At 45.2% G+C, this 22,965-nt stretch overlaps 1 protein-coding gene and 1 pseudogene across 5 annotated transcripts in view; one reads left to right on the top strand and one right to left on the bottom strand.

Moving 5' to 3' along the window:
• Window positions 1–22,965, top strand: part of LOC137541584 (sterile alpha motif domain-containing protein 10-like) — a 597,983-nt gene that overhangs the window by 445,969 nt on the left and 129,049 nt on the right. Inside the window, exon 5 of one of the 5 annotated variants that reach the window (XM_068262962.1) lies at window positions 17,831–18,501. The exons of the other annotated variants lie outside the window; for them this stretch is intronic. The gene's annotated coding sequence lies outside the window, so the exon portion shown is untranslated. Of the gene's footprint in view, window positions 1–17,830; window positions 18,502–22,965 lie in introns of those variants that run through there. 5 annotated transcript variants of the gene reach the window in all.
• LOC137541587 (pre-mRNA-processing factor 6-like) overlaps window positions 9,912–22,965 on the bottom strand; it is a 49,913-nt pseudogene continuing 36,859 nt past the window's right edge.

Genomic DNA, 22,965 nt, shown 5'->3' with positions numbered 1-22,965 from the left:
TCAGTGTGAAGCAGTACACTAATTACACTACCTGATTGATGTATACACATGCAAGATGTTTTAAAGCACTTTAGGCCTCCAATTTAGCAATGCAATGTGATTTCTGCCCTTAAAAACGCTGCTGTGCGTCACTCTCCCACTCCGCTATGCCCCCGTCAAGGTGTTAGACCCCTTGAAACATCTTTTCCATCACTTTTGTGGCCAGAATTAGTGTTTGTAGTTTTGAAAGTTCATCTGCCCATTGAAGTCTATTGCGGTTCGCGATGCTCGCCGGTTCGCAAACTTTCGCCAACTCTATTTTTCTGTGCTTTCCTTCTGTCCTGTGCAAGAGTTCAGGTCCACTTTAGGTGGAACTCTTTTACTGAACGAAGGATTGCTGGATGACTTGTGAAAATATAATATGGAGGTTCTGAGTGGGACTTAACATTGCTGGCACAGCTGGAGGAGGAGACGGCGCAAACCTAGAAAAACTTCAGGCAGTCTCATGTCACAACGCATAGCCAATACAGCAGCAGAACTGTACATCATCACATGGCCACAGATTGGCTTCTGGCAGCATGTGACCCTGGCAGAGTTGCAGCAGGCTTAAGCGCCAGTACAGTGCAGGTGGGCAGCACGGTGGCATAGTGGTCAGCAATCGACTTGCAGCGCTGGGTCCTCCGGTTCATATCCCAGCCAGCGGACTATCTGTACAGAGATTGTATGCTCTCCCCGTGTCTATGTGGGGTTCCTCTGGGCACTCCGGTTTCCTCCCACATCCCAAAACATGCAGATAAGTTAATTGGCTTCCCCCTAAACTGGCCCTAGACTACGATACATACACTACACAATACATATATAGACATGTGACTATGGTAGGGATTAGATTGTGAGGGACAGTTAGGGCTCGTTTCCACTGGTGCGGCGTGCGTCTTGTAGACGCACGCCGGCACTGAGCGGGTGGGCGGGATCGCAGGCGAATCGCATGAGCCGTGCCATGCACGGCTATGGGAATCGCAGCCTCCTCCGTGAATTCTGTAGGGGGTACCAGCCAAATCGCTACTGCAAGCGATTTGACCGGCGGCGCCGTTATCCCCTATGGCAGAGTTTCCCCGCGCAATTTGCCTGCGGGGAAACTGTGGATTCGCGGCCGTTTCTAGGAGAGTGGAAACGGGCCCTTACTGACAAGACTATGTACTCTGTACAGCGCTGCAGAATATGTTGGCACTATATAAATACTAAATAATAATAATAATACTAATTGTATCAGCACTAAGGACAGTCAGTGAAATGCTAACGACTGAGTGGATGAAAATTGTATGCCTTTCAGTGTTGACTGTAGTTTCTGTTATCACCTGACATGCTATTTGTTGCAACAACCCACAAGTGGGGTTCTTGTTTATTTTTTACATTTTGTAGGTCATGTGATTTTCTCAAACACCCTTCAAACGAAAATTGTATGCCGCTTTGAAATGGATCAATTTGATTGATCCAATGCCAACCAGGATACAATTAGAATAAAATCTGCTTTGATTGGCTAATATTAGCATTACACTGACCATCACTATTGAGTTATTCAGCTTAAATGGTTGCCACGGTGAGTTTTACGCTCAAATTGTACAGAAAATTGCACCGTACTTGTAGAAAATCCAAGAGAAACAATTCTTTGGTCAATTGGTATGAACAATTTAATTGATATCAAGTTTTGATTTTATGATTGTATATGAAGTGAAAAAGTATTCAAATTGAACTGTTTACAGCAGGGGTGTCAAACTCAAATACAAAATGGGCCAAAATTGAGCTCTGGGACCAAGTCGTGGGCCAATCTCAATGTCTAGTGGCTACCCCTCTCCCTCATACAGTTCCCTGGTGTCTAATAAACCCCCTCCCTCTCCTATACAGTTCCCAAATGGTCCTTCCTTCCCTACACAGTTTCCTGGTGTTTAGTGGTTCCCTCCTTCCCCTTTATAGTTCCCTGGAGTCTAGTGGCCCCCTACCCTACACAGTTCCCTGGTGTCTAATGGCCCCTTCCCTCTCCTATATAGTTCCATGGTATCTAGTGCTGTCCCCTTCCCCATATGGCTTCTCTGGTTATCTAGGGCTTACCTCCAATATAGCTTCCCTGGTGCTTTAGAATGGGCCAAACATAATGCAAAGTGGAGAAACCACCTGAGGGCCAAATCAGAGGGCTCTGAGGGCCAGATCTGGTGCACTGGCCGGAGTTTGACATGTATGGATTACAGGAACAATAGACAATTACGGTACCTTCAGGATTACTTACGGTCTGTAAAATCTGATCGAATTATATCTGCGGAAAATATTGTACTGTTAATGAGCACTTTTATACTAATTCACCAATTTCCCACGGTCGCAATTCTTGCTTACCGGCTATCCAAAAAGATAAATGGCGCTGAAACTTTGAGACATCTGAGAGGTTATCTGCATAACATTCACATCCAAAGGAAAATAAATTGTTTGAAGTGGCCACCATTCATTTTGTGTTCTACAATATATCTTTCGTCGCTCTTCTCTGATACCTTCGCCAGTTCTAATGAGGGAAATGAAACGACCAGGCTGTTACACGTACAGGTAGATCTCTTTCTTCAATTATCACTAACTGACACAGATTACACAGAGGTCAACTGCGTTACGATGCCCGCCTGTTAATACATCTGCATTTCAAGCCAGATGTCCATGCCAGTAAGCAACGAACGTTTTGGGGCCACGGCTGGTAACCCTTGTCAAGGCATTCAACAGAATAGTAACAACAAAATCATGTGCATGACAAGTATATAAATTGTGTAATCACAGTCAACATACCTCCAAAATGCCTCTATAAACAATTGATAACTATCATATGTAAACATACCCCCAAGAAGCAGTCCGATAAGTGATCAAAGCATATGACATTTCTAGGGACCCCTATTAGTGTCCCTGGATACCAAGCAAAGCATTTACTGACAGGAACGTATTTTATGGCTGTAATTACTTATCAGTGAGGGTTATGCTATCGTCTGACCCAGTCCGACTGGGACAGAAACTGTCACTTGCATACCTGAATTTTAACTCTTTCAGGCAGACAAAGAAAAAAAGAAACAGCCTAGGTATTTCTGTGCTAGGCACTGTATATACCCATGTCTATCTCATCATGTCACCTCGGGTAGCCTTAAAAAACCAGAGCAGTTTTCACCTATATCTTTATTACTACTTATCACAAATAAACAATCTATATCTTGTTTTTTTTCACCAAATGGTAAAAAAAAAATGTTATTTCTCACCTTTTTTTGCCATTATAGTTTTAAAATAATACATGCTACCGTAATTAAAACCCATGCATTTTATTTGCCAATTTATCCCCATTATTGCAATGTTTAAAATATTTCCCTAGTACAATGTATGCCAATATTTTATTTGGAAATAAAGGTGAATTTTTCAGTTTTGCATCCGTCACTATTTACAAGCCCATAGTTTCAGAATTAGCAGTAATTTATCATATATAATATGACATCCATATTAAAAAAGTTCAGTCCCTAAGGTAACCATTTATATAATTTTTTTTATTGTAATTTTTTTTAATATAAAAAAAAAAATTGGGTAATTATGGGATGGTGTGGGAGGTAATCTGTTAATTTAAAATTTGTGGGTCTTTTATTTATTTTTTAAATTAAATGTGTGTAGGTGTAATTTTACTATTTGGCCACAAGATGTCCTCGCGCATTACTTCCTATTGCGTCTCTATAGTATGCTAAATAGGAAGTAATGAGTGCATAGATTCCATTGGAAGTAAACAAATGATCACTGCATCTCTTTGAAGTGGTTAAATAGGTTTACATATGCTAATTAGCAATTGTTTATGTCGGCATTTTTGAAAGTTTTGGAGGCATTAATTGTGGTTACGTTACAGGTTAACATTCTGTTGAATGCCTTGACAAAAGGGACCTGCTGTGGCCCCATAACGTTCGTTGGTTATTGGAATGGACATCTGACTTGAAATGTAAATAAAAATTCCTTTGCTTCTACTGAGGGTGTGGATAATACTTAGAATAATTTACTGGCCCAGCACCTCGCAATACTGCACGGTGTGTGACGCTTTGTATGTTCCTTGTTAATATATCTGAGTGGGGACGATAAAACTGTTGCGTTGATGATAAATGGTGTCAAATGCCCTCCCGTTACAGGATTGCTGCTCTGGTCTACACAGATGGCTTTTTTCACACCTTTTGCAAAACCTCTGCCCATCCAGAGTTCAGGGAGACGCAAATAACTCTGACTCACCTGCAAATTTAATGCAGATTTGGATTGGGCCAATCACAGCTGACAGGAAGTAGATTTTGATTGGTCCGATTCCAAGCTACATACAGTTTGCACTATTACCACTGCATTGATTATTTCAAGCTGGGAGATGTGTGTGACAGTTATGAAGAGGAGGGCTATAACAAGATGGAGTCAGGCATAGTTTTGCCCCATGTGACATACCCTAACGCAGCCAGCACAGCAGGGGTTACACTGGCTCCCTCCCCCCAAGCCCCACCACAGTGACAGCATTACACAAGTCTCATCATCCAACTTTCCTTATATAGTAGAGAGGTCTGACCAGGAATGAAAACAAAGGGGTGACAATGGAGACAGAATATAAATTTATAGACATTCCAGAAAGCCATGTCGTCCCCCCCTCCTCCGCTCAGCAACATACAGATGTCCCCAGGCACACAAATAAAGACATTTATAGCACACGTTAATTCTTCCCCTTCATGCCTGACAAATAATTGGCAGTCCATCTCATGGTTAAAGTGAGGGGGGACACAGCACCACCTGCTGTCACATGTCTGGTATTACATGTTGAAGCTGAGTAAAGCTACCCATACACTACTCGACCATGACAGACAAATGTACAAACCCAGGGAGGATAGACTAGGTCAACAATGGCCTCAATTGTGGTAGGGTTTTCAAACAAATTACCTCATGTACGTAATTTACCTCATGCAGTAATGACACATAGGTAGTCAGATAGGTTTTAGTCATGTTTTACCTCATGCGGTATATTTTAGTCATGAATTACTGCATGCAGTAAATTATGTGATAATTTGTGGGGTAATTTGCATTCATTTTACCAAAAATCTCTATTCTCATGGAAATTAGGGGGCATGTTGGCACATCATTTACAAATCAGTTTAATGCTGGGCATATCGAGCCGCTGGCTCGATGCCGGCGCGACCCCGCTCGTCCGCGTGCATCGATTCCCGCTCGTCCCCACGGGCAGTTCCTTATTAGCCACTCGTTTCTTCCATTATCCGCCCGCAGGGATTGAGCGCAGAGTCGATCCGCCGCAGTGATCGGACAGGTTGAATATTATCAATCGAGCCATCAGCGGCTCGATTGATAACAATTGCGCCGTGTATGCCCAGCATAAGACCTGTTTGTACCTGGCAGTAATGTCAATTTGTATTAATTTTGCAGTTTTTACTGGAGTTCTTATTCAGGCTGTGTAATAGGAAAGAATAGTAGAAATAAAACCCCAAACATTTTCTGGATTTTATTTTTTTATAGGCGATGCCTATAAATATACTTTCTGCAGGTTGCTCCATAATCAAATACACCTTTCTCCCCCCCCCCCCCCCCCAAAAAAAAAAAAATCTTTCAAAGACTAGCCTAACACATGCATAGCTCTCAAGTGTCCCTCTCTGGGAGCCCTGTCACTCTTTCCTCCTCATTTGTCCCCCTTTCAGGACTTTGACCCTCTTTCTAATATATATATATTTTAAAATGTCAATACGAAGGAAATGAGCCAGGATAGAAAGGACCAGTGTGGGTTGAATTATAAAACCACATGAAATATTTATGGTATGCGTGACTAGGGGTGTGACGGGGGCGTGACTTACGTGTCCCTCTTACTTATCTCAAAAAGTTGGGCAGGTAAGCATATGGAAGACAATTAAAGTCTACTATAATTTATTGACCGCATGCTTACCACTGAAATACCGCACGTTTTACCAAACTTTATGCATTTTTCCCGTATGTTTTACCACATGTTCGGAAATGCATACACAGCTTTCAGAATTGCTAAAACAAAAAAAAGAAAGAAGAGGAAAATAAATGAGGTATTTTACCAACAAAAAAATATTTACCTCACATAGCTACCAGAAATGAGGCCAATGTGAGCAGAAGACTCTCCAGGATGAGAATCACTTCCTACTGCAATGCCCTAAATATACTGCAACCTGGGAAACCTTCTTAAGAAACTAATAGAACTTTTTCCAGACCTGCACACACTAGAGCAGCGGTGGGCAAACTATGGCCCGCAGGCTGTTGTACTGTTTATCTGGGACCGCATATAAAATAGCATGCAGGAGATAAGGCATTTGTGACATCAGACATCTGTCAGATCTGACAAGATTATGCATGAGTTTTCCTGGTGCGATTCAGACACTACTGCAGCCAAATAGATCAGCCGGGCTGCCAGGCAACTGGTATAGTTTAACAGGAAATAAATATGGCAGCCTCCATTTATTTCTCGCTTCAGGTTCCCTTTAAGGCAAGTTGGAAAGAGGAGCAAATTGAGATGGATGAGGAGGACTGGGAGGATGCTTTTGAAGCGGTCAAAAAAGGTTTCACCTTGTGTGAAAGACAGGCTTACGCAAACATATATAGTACATCACACAAATCTCACACCGGCGAGAATGAGGACGTTATGAAGAGACTATCCTGCAGGTTGCCCCCATTGTCAAACTTTCATTGCCTCCATTTTACATCTTCTGTGGTTCGGTCCACCCATAAAAGACTACAGGATACAGTGGACTTTCTCCACAATCACGTGGGATGCCCTGCACTCTGGATCCTGCTATTTGTCGGATGAGGAGATTCCCTCTTCTGACAAGACTTTCATTTCAGACTTTGCACTCCCCTAGGTTAATAAAAGGTAGATGCTGGCTATCCTCATGTCTCTACACTGCAGGAATGGATTGAGTTAGTGGAAAAAGAACTTCCATACAAAAATCTAATAAATGCCTACAGAGGTTAAGCCAGGGAGATTTCACACGGTCTGGGATAGGCGAGTTAGGAGGGACTCCTGGTCTGGTTGAAGCACCCACCTCCCTGTGTCTCCCTTGGCGTTCCTGTCACTCCCCCTTGCTATGTACATTAGTATTCTTCATCAAAATGTGTAGTCTACAACCTCTGAGTAACATTACTTTGATAATTATGATATTTTCCAGGGTCGGTTCTAGACTTTTTGCCGCCTGAAGCAATAGAATACATTGTAAGCATCTCCCACCTGCTGTCCCCCAGCCAGCATCTGATCACCAGGATGCCAGGTATGTGCTGCTCCGATGGGATCACCAGCCACACGTGAAGTCCTGCTTCCTCTCTGACTACAGTGGTGCCTCATGTGACCCGGCAGCATGTAACAGGTCACATGAAGCACTGCTGTAGCCATTGCCACAGGATGGGCGGTTGGAGATCCCATCGCTGAGAGCAGGTGAGTGAAGCGGCGCTGTGCATCTAGAGAGGCGGAGACAGGGAGTGTGAGGAGGGGAACATTTGGGGAGGGGAGCCGCCTCTTGCCGCCCTCTAATTGATGCCTCCCGGAAGCTCGTGATTCACATTGCTTCATGGAAGAACCACCCGATATTTTCTTGACTAGTTAATGTCTGGATACAGTTAATTTACTAGGCCTTTAGCCTTGGATAAGAAGTCTTGTTTAGATTTAATGAACCGTAAAAGTTGTCAGTTTGAGGACCCATTGGTCCTGTATTGGAATCTCCCTTTTAGGAATGCAACAATGCTAATGCTCTGGTTAAGCATTCAACTGATTTTATCGTCTTTAATTACTCAGCCCTATAATCTGTGATTGTCGGAGGCCAAAAGGCCATCTGGTCCAGCACCAACTACGGTTATAAGGATGGTGGTAAGGACTCCGCCTTGTCAGTCGGATGAGGTTGTGATAAGGGCGTCATCCATTATTGTTGCTTTGTGACGTATTAGCATGCTACGGTCTGTATTGCATAACTACTTGTGTGCTACTGCATTGTTTCTTGCTATTTTGACATTAATACTTGTGTGACTATATTAGCTGCACGTTCATTTCCGACAACACTGACGAGACAAGGCGGAGGAGGGAGGGGTTGTCGGCAGATGGGGCACAGAGGCATGCTCCCTGCTCTGTGCCATGCCTGTGTCCCCTACGCAACTTCTCAGCCACCCTGTCACCACCCAAAATGGCAACAAGCTGCTATATACGAGGGGCAGGGTCATCCCTTACAGGAGAGGCACTCCTGTAAAATGCCCACTCTGGCGTTAGGTACACCCCTTCCACTGCTCTACCTGGCCAGCTCTTCCTTTTCCCCGCCTCCCTGCTCTGTGTTGAGACACACAGAACCAGAGCTGCAGCGCTGTGACCCCAGGGGTTTTTCATTTTTCGCAGATTGCAGGATGCAGCACCGGCAGAGAGTGGCAGTAATGGACATCCAGCCAGCCCCCTGGATCAGGTAGCATGTTTGTTTTTTGTTTCTTTAACAAAACTCTCTAGCTCAGGTTCTTTTTAAAAAGGAAATAAATATGGCAGCCACCAGATCCCTCTCAGTTCAGGTGCCCTTTAAGCCTCCCCTGCAAGAAAGCACTAATTCTTTCTGACTTTCAGCTGACTGGATGAGGTGACTGCAAAGCACAGCAGTAGACAGAATTAAAAAACCACTGGAGTAATCAACAAACTGACACACGTGCAGCGCATGTGCTAACAGTAGGGTCAGTAAGATGCTATTAACCGACAAATTTGCTAATTTTAGTGTGCATTGTGTGGAGCTTGGGATTGGGCCAGTTAAACTTACTTCCTGCTGATTTCAAGCTGCATGCAAATCGGCATTAAAATTTGCCTACAAGTCCGAATTATTAGCGTTTCATTCCCCATATAGAAATGCTTAGGAATTCTAACTCTTCTGAGCCTAGTGCTGATAACACCAGCAAGATGGCAGCCCCCCCCCCCCCCCCCCCCCCCACACACACACACACACACACACACACACACACACACACACACACACAGCCAAAGTGCCTAACTCACGTAGACAGCAAGCAGGCAGCCAGAACACCTGCATAATATTTCCAAGCCAGAGACTCAGCGCAACAGCCAGGTAGGCAACACTTTAAAAGAAAGTCACTAATGGCAGCTTCCATATTCTTACTTCAACTGACCACTTCAGGACCTCAGGCTTACACCCCTCTAGTGGCCAGGCCATTTTTAATAACATAGGGTGGTGTAGCTGTGTTCACTTCCTTTTAATGTCCTTAACGGGACACACTGCAATTTTTTTTTTATTGAAAGAAGGGAGGCTTTTCCCTCCCTCCCTTCTCCCTCTCCCCTGTGCCGTCCTAAATCGCCATAGGATGGCGATCAGCACTGTTCCCCGCCTCTCATAGGCATCAGCCTATGAGAGGCCACGCAGTACGAGCCGCTCTGAGGGACAGTCCCTCGAACAGCGCTGCAGGAGATAGCAGCGCTGTACAATTGTAAACAAAGGGGAATTCTTTCCCCTTTCGGAGCTAAACAGTCTACTAGATCCCGGCTAGCAGGCTGATCACGGAGCGGAGTACCGTGAACCGGCATAGAACGATCGCGGATTTGCGCACACGTTCCCTGCTAAACTGCAGCTCCAGGACTTGACACCAATCGGTGCTAGGCGGTCCTGGGGCTGCCGCCACGGTCACGCCGCCCATTGGCGTGACACGGTCGTTAGGTACTTAAGACAAGTTTTTTAGGTGAAGAAGCCTCATCCTATAGAACTATGAGCAAACCACCACAGCTTTGTAAACTATATATCTCTTCGCCTAACGAAATTCAAATACTATCGCTACGCCCTCACTTGACTCGCTCGTTTTGATACTAAACTAAATCTAGCTTTTTTTTTGCACAGAATGCACAAAATCTGATAAGAGACAAGTTTCACATTGATGAACAACTTTATACACATATTTCAAAAACACAGCGAAATACCACAAAGCATTTGGAAAAAGGGCTTCTCTACCCGTTTTTGCACGGACAACGCATCACTGTGAATACAATCTGTAACAAAGTGGGTGATCAGATCTCTGTCTCCACCTAGTGGCCACCGAGACGCAGCGCAGCCAGAATGAATTCAGTGCCATTGTCCATCTCTGTAGGCGTAAGTCGGCAGATCCCAAGTGTCCGAATTTTCACAGAAAATCCACGGATTACCATCTGGGCTCTGGGATGTAAAATACAGCGATATCCGCCCCTTGTCACACTCTCGCCAGTCTCATCAAGGAATGAGGGACTTAAATAGGGCTCGCTTAGTAAAAAAAATAAAAACAAAAAAGGAGGGGTTTATCAGACAGCCCAACGAAGCGGAAGAACTTCCACGCAACGCATCGGCGGCCTCCTCAGAACGTGTTCTTGACTTTAGCAGCCGCTAAAACGAGTATCTCTCCTATTTTATTCTGCCAGTTCTTGATGTCTTTGGACACGGAGCACCAAATCTCTCCGTGACGCGGCTCTGCGTTCTCACAGCGTTTATAAATCTCTTCCTGTTGTTCCTGTAGTAGAAATGGAAAAAGATTAGTCCTGCTCCACCCAGTTCAGGCTTATACTTTATTGCAGACTGTGTGGAATATATCACACAGTTTTGGGCAGGGCTGTGGAGTCAGAGCAATTTTGAGTACCTGGAGTCAGAGGTTTCATAAACTTAGGAGTCAGATGATTTTTGTATAAATTCCACAGCCCTGGCTTAGGGTGCTGCCATAAAACATTTTTGCATTGTTCAGTTTTGTTTTTTTATTTCCTGACTGGCTTGGTTTGCAATACCGAATTCCTGTGGTTATATCAGATACTGCCTAACTGGACTGAACTGCAGTCTATGGGCTTATATGTAAATACAATGCAAATGTAATCATTGCAAGCCAGACAAGGCTCTTTGCCTGAGTCACTTGAGGAGGGAGGGGGGACAGAGTGAAGAAACAGGCTTTTGTACTGCACTCTGCATTGAAAGTTAACGTTTTTACACACAGCGAATGCTTTCATATGTTCGTTACTCTACCTAAGAGTAGGTGTGTATATATATATATATATATATATATATATATATATATATATATATATATATATATATATATATATATATATATATATATATATATATATATATATATATATATATATTTTAGTTTAGGGAGGTCAATCCTACTTTAAAAGGGAACCAGAGACCGGGGGTGGGGGAGAAATACATACCTGGTGCTTCCTCCAGCCCCCTTTGCAGTCGTCCTGCTCTGCCTGGATTCTCAGCAATTTGCATGTTAAGTCCTTCGGTCTGGGGCATACTGCTCATGCACGGCCCGGCTGCGTGCATGCGCCCCATTGCGCTACTGTCGCTCACAGCATTCTGCTCCGACTGGCCCCAAAGGACTTTATGGGCCAAATTGCAAAGAATTCAGAGGATGGGGAGGGAGCGATCCGCTTGGAGGGGGCTGGAGGAAGCCAAAGGTAAGTATCTTTTTTTTTTTTTTATATATATATATATATATATATATATATATATATATATCTCCCCGCCTCAGGTACACTTTAAGCATTAGCGTGCCATTTTAAGTTATTTTATGCACACAGTCACATCTAAGGACCTATTTCCACTGGTTGCAGCGTCAGTTTCCGGATTGGATGCAGCACATGTGCTATTGTGAAGACACAGCCATAAACACTATAGTCACATGCACGACTATAAGGATTTGGTTGCGGTCGGCGGAAAACTAGCCGGCAGCAATTATTTTTGGCCGCACACAAATTCGGATGCAGCCTATTGATGTCAATAAGCTGTGATTACGCATCCAAAATAGCGTGCGCAAAACTGCCACACTTTACAGCTAGTGGAAACAGGCCTTATATTGAAACTTTCGGGAAAAAAAAAAAACAGAAAAAAAATGGAACCACCCCTTGTGGCTACAGAAACAGACTAGTTTCTAGTGCTACATTATACGCATCTGTATTGTGCAGGTTTGCTGCGTAGATAAAATGATTATAGCAAGTCAGCCCAGCCTATCTCACGCCATTTGCAGAGCAGGAAAGGGCGCCTTCTCCCAGCATGCTTTGCTGCATGATTCTGCCCCAACCGCTGCTCTGGCCCTTCGTTAGGTCAAGCAGGAGCTGCCTGCCTGAATCATGTGACTGCACATTTTCATTACACAATACTGTAAACCAGGGGGCAGGCAATGGTTTCGGATGTCAGAAATCCACATTAGGCGTGCAGTAGGCCTCACCTCTGTGCCGTGCTGCAGCTCAAACTTATAGAAAGTGGCCCAGGCATCGCCGAGGTCAGAATCGATCTTCACTGTGCGGTGAAACCAATCCCGTGCTTTGGAAATCTTCCGCTCGCTCCAGAAGAGCCTGATAGAGAGGAAAAAGCGACAAAAGGATAGTCGCAGTAACATGTGACTGTTAAATATTATGTCTGCCTGGATCAAAGTCGGATTATTACAGTTAGAACTTTTTTCCAGGCCATTATAACTTTTGAGGAAACTGAAGGAGCAGAGTGTTCTGAACATGCAGATAGGCACCAGTATAACTAGTCAGAACTCTTTACTGAAGAAAAAAATGCAGAGATAAAACATACACCACCATAAGGAAATGCAGCTTACTTAGAACAGAGAAGAATGCAGAGTGAATACAGGAAATCACAATACCATAGAGATAATCACCAGATTTTACAGGCAGAGACATCTTGTCGATGCTTTACTATACTGCAATTAACTAATAATGTTACTACCAACAGCAACAACATTTATAAAGTGGTCTTTAATGTTTAATGACTGTTTCTATTGCCTAAATGAAAGCAGGTAACAGCTTGCGCCCCCTCATCAATATTAGAGGGAGGAAGCGGAGCACTCACTTGGCGACCGCCAGCAGCACATGCGGGTCGTGTTCACACTTCTTCAGGGCGTCTACGCTCTTCATCTTCCGCTGTGGCCGGGCTTCCAGGAATATGGCTTCCGCCCAGAGGATACCTGGAAAAAGACAAAACAGTTCTGTGACATCATGCCGGAACAAGATGGCCGATCGAACGAACAGGAAGCGGAACTGAAAACGAACTTATCTCACATTTAAAATGTACAGGTAAGAGCAGCGTCTCGGCTGAGATTTGCACGTACCCAGCTGCCGAGCCACTTAGTAACACAGCAATGGTCAATCATATGCTCGTAAAAATCGGGAGATATTTTACAGCCTGAAAATGGATTGGTCCATTTCCACGCTGCGTAATTATTTTATTATTAGTTAGGCTTTCTATAACGCAGACATCTTCCGTAGCACTATACAGAATACATTGTCTTGTCTCTAACTGTACCTAAGAGGGGCTCACAATCTAATCCCTACCATAGTCATATGTCTAGGTATGTATCATGTAGTGTATGTCCCATAGTCATATGTCCATTGTAGTCTAGGGGCAATTTTACTGGGATGTGGGAGGAAACTGGGGTGTCTGGAGGAAACTCACTCAGATACAGAGAGAACATGTTAACTCCATGTAGATAGTGCCCTGGCTGGCTTACAACCAGGTCAGAGATGTCGTGACATCTAATTGCCTAAGTGGGAATAACTTTGCATCTTATTAACTGTAGCTTTCCCAATGCGGATCTTTCTCACCTGAATTGGGACATTCCTGTAGTGCCTTTGCCATCAGGGTATTGGCAATGTTCTTTAATCCAGCTCTGAACTCCAGGCGTACCGACTCCAACCTGCAGGGGGGATAGAGAAGTTATCAGACACTTCATACACACAAGCCTGGAGCTTCTGCACTAGGGAGGGCGAATAATAAGAATACTCGTAATTCTGCTTTGATGCATATGTTAGGTAAAGCCATACAGGCCAGACATGAAGCAGCAGCTCTGAGCATTCCATGCACTGGTTAAACTTTGCACAGAGCTAATTAAAGCATAACTCTGGTGTACCCAAAATACCAAGAGGTACACTAACGCTTAGAGGTTATAACTACCTGACGCGCCATCTGTGTAATAACCTTCACCAAAGCTATATATCAACCGTGTGCCAGCACATAGCTCCGCCCCGTCACAGAAACCAGCCTTTGTTATTTTTTTATGAAACCGAACTATGTCAGTCTATACTCACCACAGCTCAGGGGTTTTGGGGTTCTTCAGGCGACTCTTTTCCAGGATAGCCCGAGCTCTGGTCAGCTGACCCACATTCTCTTCCAATCGGGAGAGCAGAAGCCACAGCGAGATGGAGTGAGGGCATTTCTTCAGCTGTAACAAGGCATAAAGGATAGGATGATGGTCAGAACAATAAATACAGAGAGTCCTCCTAAAATGCAGGTAATACACAAGAGGAAACATACCTTGTAAAACTTGCCGAGGCAGAACATCAGAATACAGCAAGATCCCCAGGATCCGGCACAGGCAGGGATTGCTTGATACAAATACAACACCAACTAACTACACCCCCCCACACACACACTTTTTCATTAGGGGCAGCGAGGCAGACAAATGCGGCGCTCAAGGCCGATTCCGGATCAATTTCAGCATGAAATTGATGGGGAAACGGCCTGTGGTGTGTGGGCAGCTGACAGATCTCTCTCTTATCAGATTCAATTAGAGAGATATTTGTCTATGCCCTGTTTGGGAGCTGTGATCCCTGCCAAGATGTAGATTTCACATCACTGCCGCACTGCTTGCTCTCGCTGTTCTTGCATCACTGTACATGTTCTAAGCGTTATGACCAGAGTGTCAGTATTGCAACCAGGTAAGTAACCGGTACCACAAATCAGCAATGGCTGTCTCCATAAGATGTTTTTTTTTTCCTATATGGGTTGTCCTTGTGCAAAGGCAAAGCCCAAACACATGCTAGAATCACCAAATGTGCTTAAAATAGTGGGAATAAGTGCAGGGGGGACTTTGAAGGGGGGGGGGGGGGGGGGGGGAGGGGGTAGATGTGGAGTCCCCCTCCCAAGCCTCTTTAAAGAGAAATCGAGGCGGGGTTCTCACAACGAAATCCCAATACAGAGGCTGGGTCTGCCTATAGAGTCCAGCCTCTGTTGCTAATCAAATCCCCCCTAAATCCCCCCTGCGCTCAGCAAGACCACATAAATGACAGCCGCGCTGCCGACACGCAGCGTGTCAGCAGCGGCTGTGTTTACCTTTGGAACGTCAGTCTCTGCTCTCCCCCGCCTCCTGCATCGCTCCGGTCCCGCCCACGTCCCTTCCCTCCCCACTGATTGGAGGGAAGGGACGTGGGCGGGGTCCGGAGCGATGCAGGAGGCGGGGGGAGCGACCAAGACTGACGTTACAAAGGTAAACACAGCCGCATAGCGCGGCTGTAATTTATGGGGTCTGACTGAGCACAGGGGGGATTTAGCAGGGATCTATATAGCAACAGAGGCTGGGCTCTATAGGCAGACCCAGCCTCTGTATTGGGATTTCATTGTGAGAACCCCGCCTCGGGTTCTCTTTAACCCCTTGTCATCCATGCAGGCCAGTATAGCCAAAATGCAGAGGGCTGGCAGCGTGAGGCTCTGCAGCCTGAGCTATACCAGTCTGCATGAAATTTTGTCCATGATATGGTGGGCTCTGGAAGAGAGGGGCTGGCTCCCGGTCCATGACTGTGCAGAGGCAAATCTCGCCAGGTCGTCCTCCACTGCACCGGCACGAGAGCCGCTGTCAATCACCCTCACATGGTGTGGAGTGTACTATGCAGGTGCAGCAGAGGACGACCTGGGGAGGTCAGCCTCTGCAGCGGAGGGGAGCGGGAAGCCAACGGCTGAAAGCAGAGCGGAGACGAGGGCACAGGACGGCTGGTAGGGGCTGAAGAAAGCCCCGGGTAAGTAGGTGTCTTCTTTGCAGTTCGGACATCCCTTTAATAAACTTGATCTCTTATTTACTCATATTTAAAAAACATTATTCCTATTATGAAACTGATTTTCACAAAAACTACAAGGTTGTCATTGAATGAAAAATATCCCCCTATTCCTTGTTCCCACTGTTCTCCTTAACTAGCAAATGTGGCGATTCTAGCATGCCTGGGGGCTTTGCTAATAACCGCTAAAGTCGGCAGCGCCAGACTCTAAAGCAATTTGGGGAAACCTCTGCATTTGAATTAACCAACTCGAACATTTTGGTCACATTGTAATCAAATGGCCAGCAAATCAAACAGGGGGATATTCAACCAACGCTATGCTATATTGTGCAAAATATTCTGTGATGATGTAACAGCCTCTCCTGAGCTGACCCCACACAAAGGTGACCACACTTACCCCCTGATTATAGGCTTCTCGGGCCTTGTCCACCTGCTGTCGCTGCTCCTCAATCTGACCCTTCATCATCCAGAGTTTAGGGAAATCCTCATAGTGTCTGAGAGCCTCTTCACACAAGTCCAGAGCCACCTCCACCTTCCCCAACACCCACTCCAGCTTCACGGACTTCATAAACACCTGCAGAAAACAGAGAGAAGACCATGCATTACGGAGTACACTGGCACAATACACAATGGCCTCAATTCACTAAGGGCCAGTTCACACTGCCACTCCAACTTCACGGACTTCATAAACACCTACGGCACACAGCGTGAAGACCATTAAATAGTGAGTGCACTGGCACAATACACAATGGCCTCAATTCACTAAGGGCCAGTTCACAGGCTTCATAAACACCTGCGGCACACAGAGAGAAGACCATGCATTACTGAGCACACTGGCATAATACACAATGGCCTCAATTCACTATGGGCTGCTCGACAGAAATAGTAGGTCAGTAAAATACCATATTCGGCATTTTAGGCAGAGGAGAGTAATGGAGGAAATTACATCAGGATTGGCTTCAGTTGCTGGCTCCCGGAACAGAGGGGTGGGAGGGGTAAACAGGAGGGAATCAGCCAATCAGGCAGCAATAGTAAAGTGTGAAGGGAAGTAGAGAAGTAAAAAAGGACAACCCAGCATGCCCTGCAACTTCCTTTTTGTGTACCAAATGTTGTGTGTACCAAATAAGTTAGGTAAACTGGGGAATGATCATTTATCAGCAAGAAAAGTAATAGTGATTTTAACTTTTGGATTGCCTGGTTAGCATCCTTATTACTTGTTTACCAGATAAAAATAAAGAATTGATTTTTGATTTTATGCCGGACAGTTACACTTTAACACATGCTTATGACCAGCAAATCAGAACCTTACAAATCAGCTGATCAAACTGATCACATGCTTCTCCAATGAAGTATTCTTCATAAATAAAAGTAAGCCTTTTACCCTGGCGGTGGGGGCGCTGCTTCTCGCCTTCGCCAGCAGTCTTCGGGCTCTCTCATACTCATTGTTCTCAGACTCCAGCTTAACGGCCGCCAGCCAGATCTCCTCACTGTTCGGGTTGGCCTAAGAAAAGGAAAAAAACAATTAAGATCACTTTCATTCACATAGATAAAAGGAGCATACACACATCAAATCTTCATTGGCCAATTTTACCACCTCCATGCAGTATGAGGGATAACAGGTTTAGAATAGTTAGCACAGATTGTGTAGGTAAACTCTCGTATTACATGATATAAAACAAGGAATAAAGGTGGCCATACATTAGGAGATAGGCAGATCGACCATGATCAGAGAGAGATCTGTTGCCTGCCCATACACTGCCGTCCAAGTCCCACCAGATTTCAGCATGAAATCTATCAGGAATTGGCCTAGTGATGTTGCCAGCCTGGCCACCACCCAAATGACTCCTCACTGGTGTGACTGCCAGCCCCCTCTGCTGTCACCCACGTGGTACCAGGCGCGCCTGCATCAAACGCCATTACCATCACCATCACGCACCCCATCACTTTTGACCAAGATTTATCAGCATGCCCAATTGATGCATTCAACAGATTTCGCCTAGAAAACAATCAAGTCATCAATCAAGTGGACATGTTGCGGCACCAATTTTCATCTGATTCGATGGTCGATCAACCTGCAAAATTGCCAGATATAGGACTACACTAACAGATCACTTGATAACAAAGGCTGACCATGAATTGTGTATGGCTGACTGTACCCAAGTACCTCTATTACTAGGAACACGTTCCCACTTGCAGGACACATACCAGCCATTGCTCAGTGTTTATTACAGCCACAAGGGCACTCACCTGGAAGGCCAGTGCGAGGATACTCCTGGCAGCTGGCACATCACCTGCCAGCCACTTGGACTTGGCACCCATCAGCCAGAGAACCTCCGCCTTCGGACAGTGGGCGACAGCTCTCTGCAGGAGGGTCTCCAGTGACTCCCTATGGAAGGGGAGAAATAAAAATTAAACAGGATAAAGTTTCAAGGCCCAATTGTTAAAAATGTTCTGTGCAGTAAATTGGGTTGTACCGCACGTGTAACCATTTGTAATTCACATTTATAAAGGTATTTACTTCACTGATTAGTCATTTTACCCTTCCATGTGGTAACAGCCATTGCAAAGTGACATTTGACAAACTGTTCGATAAGACAGAACATTCATATTGCGCTTTTATAATGGCGGACTCAAAGCGCCAGAGCTGCAGCCATTAGGATGCGCTCTATAGCAGTGTTAGGGAGTCCTGCCCAAGGTCTCCTCACTCAATAGGTGCAGGGTTACTGAACAGGAAGGGCCAAGATTCACACCCAGGTCTCCTGTGTCAGAGCCCAGTAAACTATCCAGCCACTGCATAAATATATATTTTAGGACCCTTCCACACAGAGTTTGCTGCAAAGACACATCAGGTGTTGTTGCTGCAGTGCACCCGTACAGTACCATGTAAGTGTGCCTCACTGACGCTATAACGCATGGCATGCTGTGCATTACTTTGTGGGAACCAGTCACACAGCACTCGATGAGGAATGCCCCATAGGAATATAATGTTGTAATGCAGTGATATCTTCCCTTGTGACGCAACAGACTCCGTGTGCAAGGGCCCTAAATATGTGTGACCACCTCATACTTTAGATATTTCAACAAACTTTATTCATATTTTGCTTTTTGTATCCATTTTAGTGTAGTGTGTGCGGCTTCTACTGAATTTCTGGGATTTAGGGAGTCCAATTTATAAGAAGGATAGACACACACAGATTTCAAGATACTTTTGTTTTCTAAATTCGAGCAGTGATCACTGTGATTGGCTCACTGCAATCACGGGGTCAGGAGGCAATAATATGGAGCTCTGCTGTCAGCGTAATCAGAGAGCAAGCGATGACAGAGCACCAGGTCCGCATGGCGAAAAGTGATTGAAATCTACAAAGAATAAAATTACACAAACTAGGCATAAAATTCAATCACTGCCATCCGAAAGAGGTTCAATTCAATTGTACTTTAAAGGAATCGTCAATCAAAATGTGCTGCCCCATGATAAAAACTTACCCATGGGCTTCCTCCAGCCCCTTGCAGCTGACATGTCCCACGCCACATCTCCACTCGCAGCCGCCGGCCCGGGGTCCCCAACGGTGCAGAGGCTGAATTGGTGGTCGTTCTCTACTGCACCTGCGCCGCTGTCAATCGAGTCCACGTTGTCTGCAGTGTACTGCGCAGGGACAGAACTAGTACACTGCAGACAACATGGACTTACTTGATTAGCAGCACAGGCGCAGTAGAGGTGGTCAGCCTCTGTACCGGCGGGGCCCCTGAGCTGGCGGCTGCGAGCCGAGATGCTGTGAGGGACATGTCAGCTGCAAGGGGCTGGAGGAAGCATGGGGAGACACATTTTGATTGACGATTTCTTTTAAAGACAAAAGACAAACACTTATAATGCGCTTTTCTCCTGGCGGACTCAAAGCGCCAGAGCTGCAGCCACTAGGACGCGCTCTATAGGCAGTAGCAGTGTTAGGGAGACTTGTCTAAGGTCTCCTGCTGAATAGGTGCTGGCTTACTGAACAGGCAGAGCCGAGATTCGAACCCTGGTCTCCTGTGTCAGAGGCAGAGCCCTTAAAGGGAAGGTCCAAGCAAAATAAAAAAAAATAGTTTCACTTACCTGGGGCTTCTACCAGCCCCATGCAGCCATCCTGTGCCCTCGTAGTCACTCACTGCTGCTCCAGTCCCCCGCTGGCAGCTTTCCGACCTCGGAGGTCGGTGGGCTGCATTGCGTACGTTTTTACGCATTCCCGCTAGTGCAAGAACATTAACACATACATTTTTACGCGTTAGTGGTTCCATGCGTGCATTTTTACGCATTGAACCAGTAACGCGTAAAAATGTATGTGTTAATGATCCTGCACTAGTGGGAATGCGTAAAAACGTACGCAATGCGGCCCGCCGACCTCCGAGGTCGGAAAGCTGCCAGCGGGGGACTGGAGCAGCAGTGAGTGACTACGAGGGCACAGGATGGCTGCATGGGGCTGGTAGAAGCCCCAGGTAAGTGAAACATTTTTTTATTTTGCTTGGACCTTCCCTTTAACCATTACACTATCTATAGGACATTTGATGATACTTCTACACACGCCTACCTTGTTCCATGGTTCTTCTCAAAATAAGCCGCTCGGAGCCAGACACTCTTCTTGCTGGGGAACACCTGCAGGGCGTGTGCGTAGATGGCGCGTGCGCATTCCAGGGCCCCATGAGACACACACTGTAAGACACAATGATGCAGCGAGATCTCGCTTTATAATCTGGTGGCCTTGAAAACTTGGGAATCCAGCAACGTTATACAATAACAATACTCACGCTCTCCGAGTCCTCCATCCACGTGTGCTTCCTGTCCTCCTCCTCTATGCCAATTCCGATGACCGCCCTGATCACTGCCTGGCACGTTACCACACTGCCAGCCTTGTCACACTCCTCTGCATCCTACAAAGAGCAAGATCACAACAAACATCAGACATGTGGAAAAAGAGAAGTAGGGTAAAAAAAAATGCGCTCCTCAGGGCAAAGGAAAGAAGTGATTAATAACTCATAAAAAACTTGAGTTAAAGAATAATTTGCCTGGTGCGCTTTGATCAACAAGGGGTGTATACCCTAAATGAAAAATCGTTTATATTTAAAATGATACTAGCGCTCAACAGGTCTTATCTGTGTGAATATTCAGTGTAACAACATACAACTCACCATTTTTATATGAACACTACAAATTATAGCATCTGGAGGGATTCTCTAAAAGCATATATATCTTCTGCAAAAGACCTTAAATACTGCTCCTAAAATATCTAGGTCGAAAAGTGCATATAACAATATAAAAACCCTAGTCACAGAGATGTTATTTGCATCATTACATAACCACTAAATGGCCTAATATTAAGGACCCAACCTCACTACATGACCTAGGGCCTTGTTTCCAAGGACCCTGAGAGTTCTGAATTCAGAAAATTATTCAGCGACCTTTCTTATACACAGCTCTTACACAATTTTTTGAAAACGGCAAAAGTCCAAGATTACAAGTCCTAAATTCAAAAAAAGGCCCAAATTCAAAAAAACTCCTAAGTAGGTAAATCAAGGTGCTTATCGCAACATCAGAGGTTATCCTTTTTAAGGAAAACTGTTATGCTCACCAAATTCAAATGCCAATTGTGACAGTTGGCATTCAACACATGTGGCCCAGCCAGTATATCTCAGCCGATCCTCCTGTATACTTCCAACCGTATCCAGACCATGCATGAAAAGGAAAAAAAGAACTCTATGGCGTAGTATGCATGTAATTCCTCACCACAAAGTGCGTGTAATCTTTGTACACTGAGTGGGCAAAAAAATAAAAAAATTGAGACACCCCTTAATTGAAAGTAAACCAGCCCAACAGTGACAGAGTGATGTAACAATGCAGAATTGGCCATATAAGGAACGCTCAGCTTCAGACGATGGAGTCATCACGGAAGTTAATGACCAAATGGATAAGACAATAGATTAAAATTACCCGTATATACTCGCATATAAGCTGACCCGCGTATAAGCCGAGGTGTGCCCCCCCCCCCCCCCCCCCCCCCAGAAAACAGGAAAAAGTGATTGACTTGCATATTATTCGCCCCACCCCCCAAACCCCCAGTATAGCCCTCTACACAGTAGCCAGATGTGCTCCAAGGATAATACAGAGTCTCAAGATAATACTAGATGGCATCATAGATATGAGACACAGCAATTGCCACGTAGGAAGAATCCTGATCATTGGAACAGCTGACAACGCTGCTTGCCGACCACTGTAATTACAGCGCAGGAGATATGGGCGCAGCCAGCGCCACCATAGACCGTAATAGGAATTACGACTACAGTGAGTAACTTTGGCGCTGTCAGAAGGTGGAGCTTAAGTTACTTTTAAAACACTGTAATTCGGCCTCCAGTTAGCTGGAAGCCAAATTACATTATTCCCCACTATCCACATGGACCTGGAAGAGGAATAGTAATTAACGCTGCCGGGAACTTGTGTAGCAGCAGGATAAGCCATATACCAGCTGTATCCTGCGCCCAAGTCTCCAGACGGTGAATTCATATGCATGCGCTGCTTGCACATTCTGCTCCACATGCCAGGGGACACAGGTAGTCTTGAGCAGCGCACTATATTGCAGAGGATGGGGAGCCACGGACACAGCAGGAAGGAAGCTAGCTAAAGCAGGATTCACTAGTGCACGATCCTTACGCTCCTCTGCCAGTAAGAAAACTCCACCTGCTGCTCTGCTCCACTGACTCGCATATAAGCTGAGGGGGGTAACTTTCCAGCACATTTTTTGTGCTGAAAAATAAAGCCTATACACGAATATATAAAGGTACTTTAAACGAGGGATAATAATCAATGCAAGAAGAGCTGGTGCTAGCATCTCACTGGTGCTAGGATTTTCTCACCCAACAATATCTCGGGTCTTAAGAGAGTGGCAGTTGAGAAGTAAAAAAAAAAAAAAAAAACTTCAAGCGATGACTATGCTGGTTAAAAAAGGCTGGTGAACGAGAGGTGAAAGGCCAATAGCACGCATAGTCCACAGCAACAGAAGGGCAACTACACAACAAATTACAGCTGAATTCAATGCAGTGGATCACAAAGACTATCCCAACACACAAAAAGATGGATTTTGTAAAGGATGTGCTTCAGC

Source organism: Hyperolius riggenbachi, chromosome 12, assembly GCF_040937935.1.
Source record: "Hyperolius riggenbachi isolate aHypRig1 chromosome 12, aHypRig1.pri, whole genome shotgun sequence".
NCBI lineage: Eukaryota > Metazoa > Chordata > Amphibia > Anura > Hyperoliidae > Hyperolius > Hyperolius riggenbachi.
The sequence above is the reverse complement of the archived record's forward strand: the minus strand, read 5'-3'. Positions and strand labels throughout refer to the sequence as shown.